Raw genomic sequence first — 12,971 nt, 5'->3', positions numbered from 1 at the left:
ACATACCACTTAAAAAAATTGGTAAGAAAACATTAGACAAGTAAACCGAACCAGAATAATAATAATAAAAAGATTACTCCCGCGACCTGTTCAGTATTCCGGTTTGGGTTTAGCTATAAAACCGGATTATTAAAACCCGAGAAAACCCGGATAAACCCGTTAAAAACCGGTGACCCGGCGTTATAAACCGACCCGCTGGGTTTCGGGTTTGATTCTCAATCATCCGATTTCATCTGTCAATCCTTTTTCTCACTTAATTTTAACAGATCTGTAACTTTTTTTTGTAAAAATTGATGAAAAACAATGTTCTGGACTTGAGTTGAAGCGAGGAAGAAGACGAAATATTAGAAGAGAGGCGTGAGACACGAGGGTTAGAAAGAGAGAAAACCAAATATTTTTATAATTGTATTATAATTTTAAATTAATAATTATTCACTTTAAGTAAAATAAACTAATATTTCTCAGTTCTTATACCTTTATACGAGTCATATATATTGATATACATACATATAGTATGCTGTCCCCGGCGCTGACTCAATGCACAAAGTGCATTTGCACCATGTCCAGTCTAAATTCATTTTTTTTTCTTTTATTTTTATTCTAATTTTTCTTTTATTTTTATTCTAATTTTTATAAAATCTAAACTAAACTAATAAAATTATTTACATTTTAACCTAAATTTAAACATATTGTTGCATTTCTTCTTCTTTTTTCTTGCAACCCATTGTTTGATTTTACACTTTTCCTCAAAATATAGTGAGTAATTCGAATATTTGTGGTAAAAAAAAAAATTTCCTAAAAAAATTGAATATTCAGTGACTATCCCACCGGGTGTAATCGATGTCAATGACGAATAATGAATCATTCATATTTTTTTAAATAATAACTATTTAAACAAATAATAACATTTGGAATGGACTTTGTTACATATATATTAACAAAAATATAGAATATTTATAAGCTATCTTATTATATAAAGCTTGATGTCAAAGTTACTCATTAACAAGATCGTGACATGTGTCAATTCTAAATTTATTAAAATTAAAAAAAATTTAAAATTTCAAAACCTACCATAAAAGGTTTTATATAAAAGTAAAATAGAGAAAAGAAAACCTAATTTTATTTAAAGTCTTTTAAATAATAAAAAACCTTTGTAATCTTGCAAATGTAAAACAAAACTATTAACAGTTTTAAAAATATTAAAAGGTAATTATAATAAAATTATAAAATTTAAACAGCTTTAAAATTAAAAAAAGATCATTATAAGGAAATTATATATATATATATCATAAAATTCAAAATTAATATATAGTTTATTTCTTTTAATCTCAAGTTGCTAATTTTACAAGAAAAAGGATTACATTTTATATATGATAAAAAAATGATTGTAAAAATATACAATTAATTTATGTTTCTAAAAAATGTAAATACTCACCTTTATATAAAGAAAAAGATGGTTGAAAAAAAAATAGATCGTCTCATATTTTTTTTTCACCAATCAAATAATTTATTCAAAAAGACTGCTATTGTAATATATGTGATAGGAAATTCAAAAAAAAAAAATATAAGATAGGAGTATGTAATATTAACATATGCATTTTTTTAACTATAAAAATGTTAAAGTGAAAGACATATAATAGGTTATTTAATGTGTTCATAAAGACAATTTATTGGTAGTAGTAATGTATATAGTAGATTTGTAAATGGAGTATAGCAAAAAAAAAACAACTGTGTTCTATAACTAAAAGTTTATCTCTTTACTTTTATACATTGTTTTTACTTATGAAAAGAATTAAATATATATTCTATGTTAAATTTATTTTTATTTTAATAACTTTGAATCATCTACAAGTATTTTCTTCAACTAAAAGTGTATCTCTTTACTTTTTTTTTTCAACCAAACAATTAATTAAAAGGAAATTCCTCGATTAGTTGTCCAAGCTGGAGAGAAGGGGTTTACAAAAGAAACTTGAGAGATAAGAGAACGCGAAGCACGTACAAGTTAATCTACCTTCGTATTTGACGCACTCGGGATCTAAGAGATATAGAATAGTGGGGAAAACTCCAACACAATCAGTCTCAAAATGTTGACAAACGATCCCTGCATCCATGACCCACAACAATGCTTCTCCGAATGTAGGGGGAGGGGCTCCATCTTAGACACTTGTCCCCCAACAACAAGGTTCGCTCCTCACCAACGCAACATCACCAGCCCAATCTTGAATGCACATTGGTTGTTTTCCAAGAACCATCAATCTGACAACCAGGTGAAGAAATCTGGACATCCGAAGATGGAGATGGAGCTGACATGACCGCCGGAAAAGAGAGAGCCTCTTCCCAGGCTTACTTCTTGCCCAAAGCCTGAGCAATTATATCATTCGCCTCGATCTCTAAACCTTGAAAAACCTTATTATTTATGGCTTTCCAGATTGTCCATAAAATCCATGGTAATTGAAAAAGTTGATCAAGATCACCCTGTTGAGAGGCACCGCTCCAGAAAAAAAAAAATCCAAATTCGAGTACACCGACTCATATGGAAAACCCTCTGACGAGACCAGAGTCGGAGATAAATCCCAAACTTCACACGAGCAAAGGCATTCAAAGAAAACATGATTATTAGAATCAACCGTAGAGTCGCACCTTTTACACCAAATATCACATTGGACAACTCCGTGTATCAATTTATTTTTATAGATAGTTTTTACTTACTAAAAATATTTACTTTATATTCTTTGTTAAATTTAATTTAATTTTAAAAACTCTAAACCCGCACATCAGACGGGTCCTAATTTATATATATATATATATATATATATATGGTATTGATATGTTGACCCAGGGTTGAACCAGGTTGACCCAGGGTTGAACAGGGTTGACCCAAAGACCCGGTGACCCGGAGACCTATCCGGTTCACTCTCAGAAGAGCATACCTTTTTAGACATGCATGTTCATAGGCCTCTGAGTAACAGAATCACATAAATGATCAAGAGAAAAGTTTAGGTCTCCATCATATATATATATATATATATATATTATCTTATTATATAAAGTTGGGTTTTCAAACTTAACCATTAACAGAATCATGATATGTGTCAAGTATACTAATAAGATGTTGACACGTGTCAAAAATTATTATTTTTCAAAACAGCTAATAAAGAAAATAGATTAAACCTACATAAATTTATATGTTTATATCAGTTCCTAAATCAAAAAGGAAAATTAACAAATCTAATCTATTTTTTAAAGTTGCGTTTTCAAAGTTAGCCATTAACAGGATCATGATACATGTCAAGTATACTAATGAGATGTTGACACGTGTCATAAATTATTATTTTTCAAAACAGCTAATTAAGAAAATAACATTAAATCTACATAAAATTTACATGTTTATATCTTAAAAAAAAATCGTAAATCATATAAGGAATTTAATAAAACTAATCTATTTTTTATTGTACGTTAATTATTTTACGTATTTTTTTAATTAGATTTTGACATGTATAAAGAAAAAATAATTCATTAAACATGCATATTATTATTAATCAATAAAAAGTGAATAACAAATTTAAAAAGAATAACATAAGTTATGTTAAGAAAATTATTATTTTTGAAACGTAATAGGACACCTAATTAAGAAAATAAAAATTTTATTTACATAAAAATTATGTTTGTGAAGTGACCATAGTGCAGTGACCATTGGTAAGTCCAATTGTAGAAGACACCATCACACAAGGGATCGAGTCATGCTCTCTACGAATGTAGGGATTTGGCTAATGGGTCGGCCTGTTGTTGTCCAAACGTTGACAGAAAAAAATTATATGTTTATATTGAAAGCTTTGATCTTTGATTTTTTTTTTTGATATAATTTTGCCGATCTATTGCGTGAGTCTTTGATTCGTGTGGGTTCTTCAATGGAAACTATCAGATGCAATGAAATGAAATCTAAGTATATAAATCCCTCTAATTTAATTGAGGATGAAGACATTGATGGAGGTTCCAAAGGTGATTCTACGGTAAGTAACATTATAAGTTTGGAAGATTAGTCGGTGATTGATGTTTCTGGTCAAAATTTGGAATTTTCTCTTCTGAATAATGTTGATGATTATGGTACTAAAACGAGAGCTGCTTGATCGACTAATTGATAAGCGATTTTCAAATTTGGGAAGTTGGAATGGTAAACCGTTTAAAAATTGGCTTCGAACCGGATTTATGTGGTTTTCTATCGGATTTGGTTCGTAAACCGTTTAAACCCATATATATGGAGAAATATATGAGAACTTTTGATCCAAATAGAAATAAGTTGAGAATTTACGATTCAAGAATATTTGAGACGAGGTCATAGTTTTTAAGTAGTTTTGGTACAATACGATACTTTTGAGGAGTAAATAGGTCGTCGATCCTTAACGTGATTATGACATATGTCATGTTTTGGATTGTTTATAAAGTTTCTATTTGTATATTTGAATTATCTAAGACTTATATATACCATCGTGATTATAATTTTTAATTTTTTTATTATTATATTATATTAACTTTTTCTCAGTTTCTCAACTTTATTAGGTTTGTCATAAAATCATTGTAATAGAGTAGATAATTTCACCGGTTGTTCATCCAAAATATATTTTGGAGTAAAAAAACATTCATGGTTAAAGAAATTATGTCACAAAAAAATTTATCAATTATAAGAACTATAATTATGCCAAAATGAAAGTAAAGCAACATAAATTTGTTTAATTTGTTCAGAAGATATTTTATAGGTAGTGATAAAGAGCATACTTTAACAATAAAATAATTTTAGGTGTAAAAACATATTTTTAATGGTATAGAGTAAACTTGTACATGCTTACTAATTAGATATTACTTTGATTAACTCTTTGCATGTAAAATATTTTGTGTAACATTTTTATAATTTGACAATAATAAGTATCTGGCAAAAATTTTGATGGGATATAATTTAGCTTCAATTTATTGTAATAATTGTTATATTATATTAAAAATATATAAATATAAATAAGTATATGAAGGTAAATACCATATGATTTTTCCTCTAACTAAAATTAGTTATATATTTATTTCAGAGGATAATTTTTTTTTATATATTTTTAAGATTTACGATTTATTCTCTTCAACAATTTTTAAATCGGTACATCGTAGTGACCCTTTATGTAGTGTTATAGATTTCATATACACGTATTTTCCACGGTTACATTAAGGAAATTTGTTTCCACATTCTTGGCTGCCGCTGCTACAGTAATAGGAATGAAGATGATGATGTATTTAGGAGTTTGACATTTATTAAAATAAATAGGGAAAAAATGAAGAGGGAAAATAAATCGCTTTAGTCCCTTTATAACTGAATTCATAGATATGACATGTGCTCGAATTTTGAATTGTATTCCTTCCTTTTTATGTTTTTTCTTCATTCGTGCATGAGAAAGAGATAATTCGCTTAATCAGACACTACAACACAATGAGTTGCGTCTCTTCCAGTTGTGACTCGGATGAAACAACACAAGTCAAGACCGAAACATCACAACTCTGAAACTCAATTTTCGACCATGACATAAGGTTTCAAACGCTTTACTTCAGATCGTAAAAGTGGAGAATGTGGACACAGAAAAAAACGTGCATAATTTCGTTTAAGAATATTGGATAAATTTTATATTTTGAGAAATAAGTAGTAAATAAAAGTAAAAATTAAGTATGTGAAATTATTATAGTTTAATAGATTTTTGTTTGACAAATTTGCCCCTTGTCAAAAAATTATTGGTCGTGTGACTTGTGCTTTGATAACTCTCTAATTTACATGTTTTAAGCATCCTTTTTTGTCCATATTTTGCATTGTTTTTACTATAACTTTAGTAGTTTTAGGTCATTAACTGTAAGAATTTGCATTTAGGCCATTTAGGATGTTGCATTCTTGCATTTGCATATTTTGGATGAAAACAGACACTTAAGAGCCTAAAATGGGGAGAAACAAGGTCAAATCTGAACATGTACCCGAAGGAGCTATGGAGTAGGAAGAACAGTCCGAACACCAACCCGATTGAAGAGGATCCAAGAGCAGGAAGAACAATCCGAAGACCTATCCGATGGGCAACCTGAGCTCATCCTCGAGCACCTCATCGTGCAAACCCTCGGGCAGGACTGGGAAGCTAGGGTTAATGGGTTTCTATATATAAACCCCCTCTTTTCTTTCTCTCGCCCTAGCACGCCGCAGACCCTCAAACCAGAGAGCTAGAGATTCTGAGAGAGATCTTGAGCGACTCAAACAATTTTTCCACTTTGTTAGAATTCATTTTATTTTGTTTTTAGCACTTTTTCGATTCTATACTCTTCTACTCTACTTCTATTTTCAATACAATGCAATTTTAATTTATCTATGCTTTTGTGTTTTCTGTAATGAGATCCGAGTAGTGAAATAAAGTTTCTAGGGATGGGATAGACGATTTTGTGTTCTTGATCGGTTAGGATGTTTTAGCTTGGATGTTTATGTTTTATAAATTCCCTTCTAGATTGGTGTTCTTAAGGCTATCAACAGACCAAGAGGTTGAGATTAGATCTAGGGTATTTTACCATCGAGAGGTGTAGATGAAATGCTTGAATCAATCAATGCTAGAGATTTACTCACTTAGCCTAAGAGATTAGATGAATAAGGGGTTTATTGACAATAATGTATCGGTTTGTATTGCCTGCTTGGTCATGTTTCTCCAACGAGAGTTGGGTAGGGAAGTGATTAAGATTGATTGTTTCTATCACGAGAGTGTTTTAACAAGATTTTAGAGATTCATTATCTAGGGAATATTTGCTTGAGGCATGTAGGACATCGATATTGGTCAGGAACACTTAGGAGTTGATTACCCCATACTTAGGAGCTTTCGCATCTTGATTGTTTACATTTTATTCATTACTCGATCCCTTACCCGAACAGGTACAAGATCACCTGATTCGAGTATACCTTCGAGCTGTTCATACTCGTCTTGTTTACTCGATCACCCCACCCGATCATGTACTTGAATGCTTGCATCGAGTGCTTAGGTCGTGTGGTTCTTATTTAATTGCTTTCTTTTGTTTATTTTAGGATTGTTAGATCAAACCCATTGATTGCTTGACTTGACTTGTTTGTTTCTGATTGCATCTTATTTGCTAGCATAACAACCATTTGGATTGATAACCCTTTGTACTACAACTCCATAGGGAATTGATACCCAGGGTGAAAATCCTGTTATCTATTTGGCGCCGTTGCCATTTGGTTGAATTTAAATTTGCTACGTTTAAGATTTCAGCATTTGCTAGATCAAGTTTTATCTTACATTTTGGTTCGGTACTGACTTGTCTACCTTCGTTTTCGTTTGTTTTGCATTTCAGGTACAAACCCGAGTACCCACCCGACCCGTCGCTTGATCACCTGGATCGAGTTGACCTTTGTGTACTCACTCGATCAACTGTTTGTGCATGCAAAAATGATCCAAGGGTAGCCAACACTTGAGTCCTTTCATCGATAACATCGACAGACCTCGGCTGCTACGTCAACAACAAGTCCATCAACCGCAACCACCAACAATTGAGGACGAAATGAACAATCAGAATAGTCCACCGGCTCCTCAAGAGAGGACCAACATAGGAGCAGGAGATGCTCCATCTACTCACACTCAAATACATGGCATTGTGCCACCTACTGTCCAGAACAACAACTTTGAGATCAAGAGTAGTCTCATCCATATGATACATAACAACAAGTTTTATGGATTGCCAATGGAGGACCCATTGGACCATTTGGATGAGTTTGATAGGCTTTGTAGCCTAACGAAGATAAATGGAGTTAGTGAAGATGGATTCAAGCTCAGGCTTTTCCCATTTTCTTTGGGAGACAAAGCACACATCTGGGAGAAATCACTCCCCAAGGAGTCCATGACAACCTGGGCAGCGTGCAAGAAGGCGTTTTTAGCCAAATTCTTTTCCAACTCCAGAACTGCAACGCTGCGAAATGATATCTCCAGCTTTGTTCAGAAGAGAAATGAGACGTTCAGTGAAACTTGGGAACATTTCAAGGGATACACTACCAGATGCCCTCATCATAGATTCAACAATGCTTCATTGCTAAGTACACCATACCAAGGTGTAGTCCCTAAGATACGGATGTTTCTGGACACCACAAGCAATGGTAACTTCCTCAAAAGGGATGTCGATGAAAGTTGGGATCTAGTGGAGAACTTAGCTTAATCTGATGGCCATTACAATGAGGAATATGATCGCACTGTGAGATCTAGTAGCAAGGACGAGGCCAACTACAAGAGAGACATGAAAGCTCTCAATGACAAGCTGGATAAACTCCTGAACCAGCAGCAGCATGTCCATGCCATCTCAGAAGAAGAGCAGTTTCTGCACCAAGATGGAGAGAGTACTTGGTTGGCGGTAGTGAACCTCATCAATACTAAAGGAGGTCACAACGTAGGGAACAGTACCTACATCCCCAATAATCAGTATCTCAGCCCAACCACTTCACACACTTCCTCATCCCTTGATTTGATCTCAATGATGCAGCAAGTCCTGTCAACTAAGAAAACCGATGCGGAACAAATCAATACATGATTCAATGACCTCGCAAGACGGTTATCGACCAATTATCAGCAACTACACAACAGGTTTGATGCTTTAAGCTCTCAAATTCAGCTGTTTACAGATAAATCAGCTTCAACTTCAACGAGTCAGGAGTCTGCGCTCGCGATAGCACTACGAAGTGGATGCCACTTACCACCTCGGGAGGCACCACCAACCATTCCTGTGGACAGCAATGACTTAGATGGGGAGGATATCCGTGAGCCGCCCACTCTTACTCACCCACCAAATCATCCCATAAAGCAACCCGACCCTTTACTCGATCACACCACTCGGGCTGATGATCGGGTGGACACTCCTGTAATCCCACCACCCACAGACAAACCAGGAGGAGAGAAACAGAAAGAGAGACGTATCATCCCTCCACCTTACAAGCCACCCTTGCCATTTCCTGGACGGTTTCACAAGGAACTTCTTGAGAAGTACAAGGCATTGTTCGAAAAATAGATGCAGGAACTCGAGTTCCGCATGCCTCTCATGGACGCTTTCACCTTGATACCCCCTTACGAGAAATTTCTAAAGGATGCAGTAATGGAACAGATCAAGCAATTTCAAGGAATGGTCATACTCAATCACGAGTGCAGTGCTATAATCCAAAGGACTATTGCACCTAAGAAACTGAGCGATCCCAGGTCGTTCACATTACCTTTCTCGAGTAGACCTTTGACATTTAGAAGATGTCTCTGCGACTTGGGGGCATCAGTCAGCTTAATGCCTTTAATTGTAGCTAAATGTCTTGAGTTTGAGAAATTCAAACCCACCGACATCCAACTAGTTCTAGCAGATCGAACTACAAGGTTTTGCCAAGTGGAGTGTTGGAAGACTTGCCGGTCAAGGTATGATCAATAGAGGTACCAACCGATTTTGTGGTTTTGGAAATGAACGTAGAACCAAGGGACCCGCTTATATTAGGACGACCATTTTTAGCCACCGTAGGAGCAATGATAGATGGGAGGAACAGGAAGATCGATCTAAAGCTCGGGGAAGACCTTACTATGCAGTGTGATATTCGGGAAACTATGAAAAAGCCCACAATCGCAGGGCAAACCTTCTAGATAGAGGAACTAGAGAAACTGCGTGAGGAGGCGCTTGAGGAAGTAATAATCAAGGATTGTTTACAAACAGCGCTAACAAAAGATAGCAAGGAGGGATTTATACACCAAGAAACGGTAATCTATAAGAAATTGCTCGATACCTATCGGGAAGTCATCAAACCTGAGTTAAGTAAAGATACATGGGAAGCTGAAAAGGAGAAGATAATGCTTGACACCCAAAGCATGAGCAACTAGGTATTCACCTCCTGTGTTATGTCGTGCAGCTGCTCAACACCAGGCCACCCGATCACCAACCCGATCACCACCACGACCAATATACTAAGGAAGGTGATCGAGCACCACTCCGAATCACACCTACAAGCGACCGATGATTGGTCCGAGTCAAAGGCGCCTAAAGTAGACCTAACTCAACTTATCCGGTTATTGTCAATTCTAGCCTGCCTGAAAAAGAGCTTAAATTGCTCTGCACTAAGTTAAGAAATTATAGAGGGGCAATAGGCTACACTCTAGACGACATCAAGGGTATATCCCCTGATCTCTGCACCCACCAGGTAAACCTAGAGGATGAATCATATTCCAGTGTAGAACCTCAGCGTCGGCTAAACCCGAACCTGAAGGAAGTGGTGAAAAAGGAAATTCTGAAGTTGCTCGATGCTGGAGTCATCTATCCCATCTCTGACAGTACACCTGACAGTACTTGGGTGTCCCCGGTGTACTGCGTTCCGAAGAAAGGAGGAATCACCATCGTCAAAAACGAGAAAGATGAGCTAATTCCCACGAGGACAATAACATGCCATCATCTCCCTCCCTTTCATCGACCAGATGCTGGAAATGCTCGCTAACCACCCCTACTACTGTTTCTTTGACGAGTATAGTGGATTTTTCAAAATCCCTTTACACCCTGGCGACCAGGAGAAAACGACATTCACCTGTCCTTATGGTACCTTTGCCTATAAGAGGATGCCCTTCGGTCTGCGTAACGCTCCCGCAACTTTCTAAGGATGCATGACGTCCATCTTCTCGGATTTAGTAGAAGAGATAGTGGAGGTTTTTATGGATGACTTTTCAGTATATGGAGCCTCTTTCTCATCCTGTCTCTCAAACCTCTGTAAGGTGCTCAAAAGGTGTGAAGAAACCAACCTAGTGTTGAATTGGGAAAAGTGCCACTTTATGGTTCAGGAAAGGATAGTCCTAGGCCACAAGATCTCAGAAAAGGGGATAGAGGTTGACAAAGCTAAGATAGAAGTGATGGTTCAACTGCAACCTCCTAAATCGGTGAAAGACGTCAGAAGCTTCCTAGATCACGCAGGGTTATACAGTCGATTTATTAAAGACTTCTCTAAGATCGCCCGACCGTTAACACGATTCCTTTTCAAAAAAGCAGGATTCATTGTCGACAAGGATTGTTTGGATGCCTTCAACAAGATAAAGGAATCTTTGGTGAGTGCACCAATAGTTCAAGCCCCTAATTGGGACCATCCTTTCGAGATCATGTGTGACGCATCAGATTACGCTGTGGGGGCGGTACTAGGCCAAAGGATAATTAAAAAGCTTCATGTGATCTACTATGCCAGCAGAACCATGGACGATGCCCAGACAAGGTATGCGACAACTGAAAAGGAACTCCTTGCTGTGGTTTTTGCGTTTGAGAAATTCCGGAGTTACTTGGTCGAATGAAAAGTGATTGTTTACACAGATCATGCCGCCATACGGTACATTTACTCAAAAAAGGACACCAAATCTAGGCTCCTCAGATGGATACTTCTTCTGCAAGAATTCGACATAGAGATTCTAGATAAGAAAGGAATCGAGAACGGAGTGGCAGACCATTTGTCTAGAATGAGAATTGAGGATCCATTTCCAATAGATGACTCGATGCCCGAAGAGAGCTAATGCACATCGACTTCTTGGAAGAAATGAGCCACACGATCGGGCACACGATAGCTCACTCGATCCCCGAGTCAACAGGGTTGATTGAATTCATGGTAATCGAGTCAGCTAAGCTACCTTGGTACTCTGATTTTGTGAACTACATGGTTTTCGGGGAAATTCCTAAGGACTACGATGCTCACAAAAAGAAGAAGTTTTTCAGGGACATCAATAGCTATTACTAGGATGAGCCCTATTTGTACAAAATAGGGACATATGGCCTGTTCAGACGATGTATAGCAGAGGAAGAAGTCTGAGGGGTACTAGAGCACTGTCATGGGTCCACATATGGAGGTCATTTCACTACGTTCAAAACCGTCCAAAAGATACTTCAAGCTGGTCTTTGGTGGCCAACCATGTTCAAAGACGCACAGCTCTTTATAACCAAGTGCGATCCATTCCAGAAAATGGGTAACATCAGTAGGAGGAATGAGATGTCTCAACAGCCGATCTTAGAAGTCAAAATTTTCGATGTTTGGGGAATAGAATTCATGGGACCTTTCAACCCTGCCTCGAATGGAAATATGTACATCCTGGTAGCCGTCGACTATGTCTCAAAGTGGGTCGAAGCAATCGCCAGCCCGACAAATGATCACAAGGTCTTATTGGAGATGTTCAAAAACATCATTTTCCCAAGATTTGGAATCCCAAGAGTAGTAATCAGTGATGGAGGAGCCCACTTCATTAACAGAGTTTTTGATGGCTTGTTAAAGAAGCACGGGGTCAAGCATAAAGTAGCAACAGCTTACCACCCGCAAACCAGCGGACAAGTGGAGGTAAGCAATAAACAGATCAAGGCGATATTGGCCAGGATCGTGGGAATCACAAAAAAGGATTGGGCATTCAAGCTAGATGATGCGTTATGGGCCTACAGGAAAACTTACAAAACACCGATTGGGAGAACTCCTTTCCAGGTCAATAACCTTAGCATTTTTAGGTCATTAACAGTAGGAATTCACATTTAAGCCATTTTGGGTGTTGCATTCTTGCATTTGCATATTTTGGATGAAAACATGTACTTTAGAGCCTAAAATGGGGAGAAACAAAGTCAAATCCGAGCATGTACCCGAAGGAGCTATTGAGAAGGAAGAACAGTCTGAACTCTAACCCGATCGAAGAGGATCCAAGAGCAGGAAGAACAATCCGAAGATTTATCCAAAGGCCAACCCGAGCTCATCCTCGAGCACCTCATCGAGCAGACCTTCAGGCAGGACTGGGAAGCTAGGGTTAATGGGTTTCCATATATAAACCCCCCTCTTCTTCCTCTCACCCTAGAACGCCGCAGACCCTCAAATCAGAGAACGAGAGCTTCTGAGAGAGATCTTGAGCGACTCAAACACTTTTTCCACTTTGTTAGGATTCATTTTTATT

This window comes from Camelina sativa, chromosome 18 (genome assembly GCF_000633955.1).
Source record: "Camelina sativa cultivar DH55 chromosome 18, Cs, whole genome shotgun sequence".
Lineage (NCBI taxonomy): Eukaryota > Viridiplantae > Streptophyta > Magnoliopsida > Brassicales > Brassicaceae > Camelina > Camelina sativa.
This window is presented reverse-complemented; position numbering follows the sequence as displayed.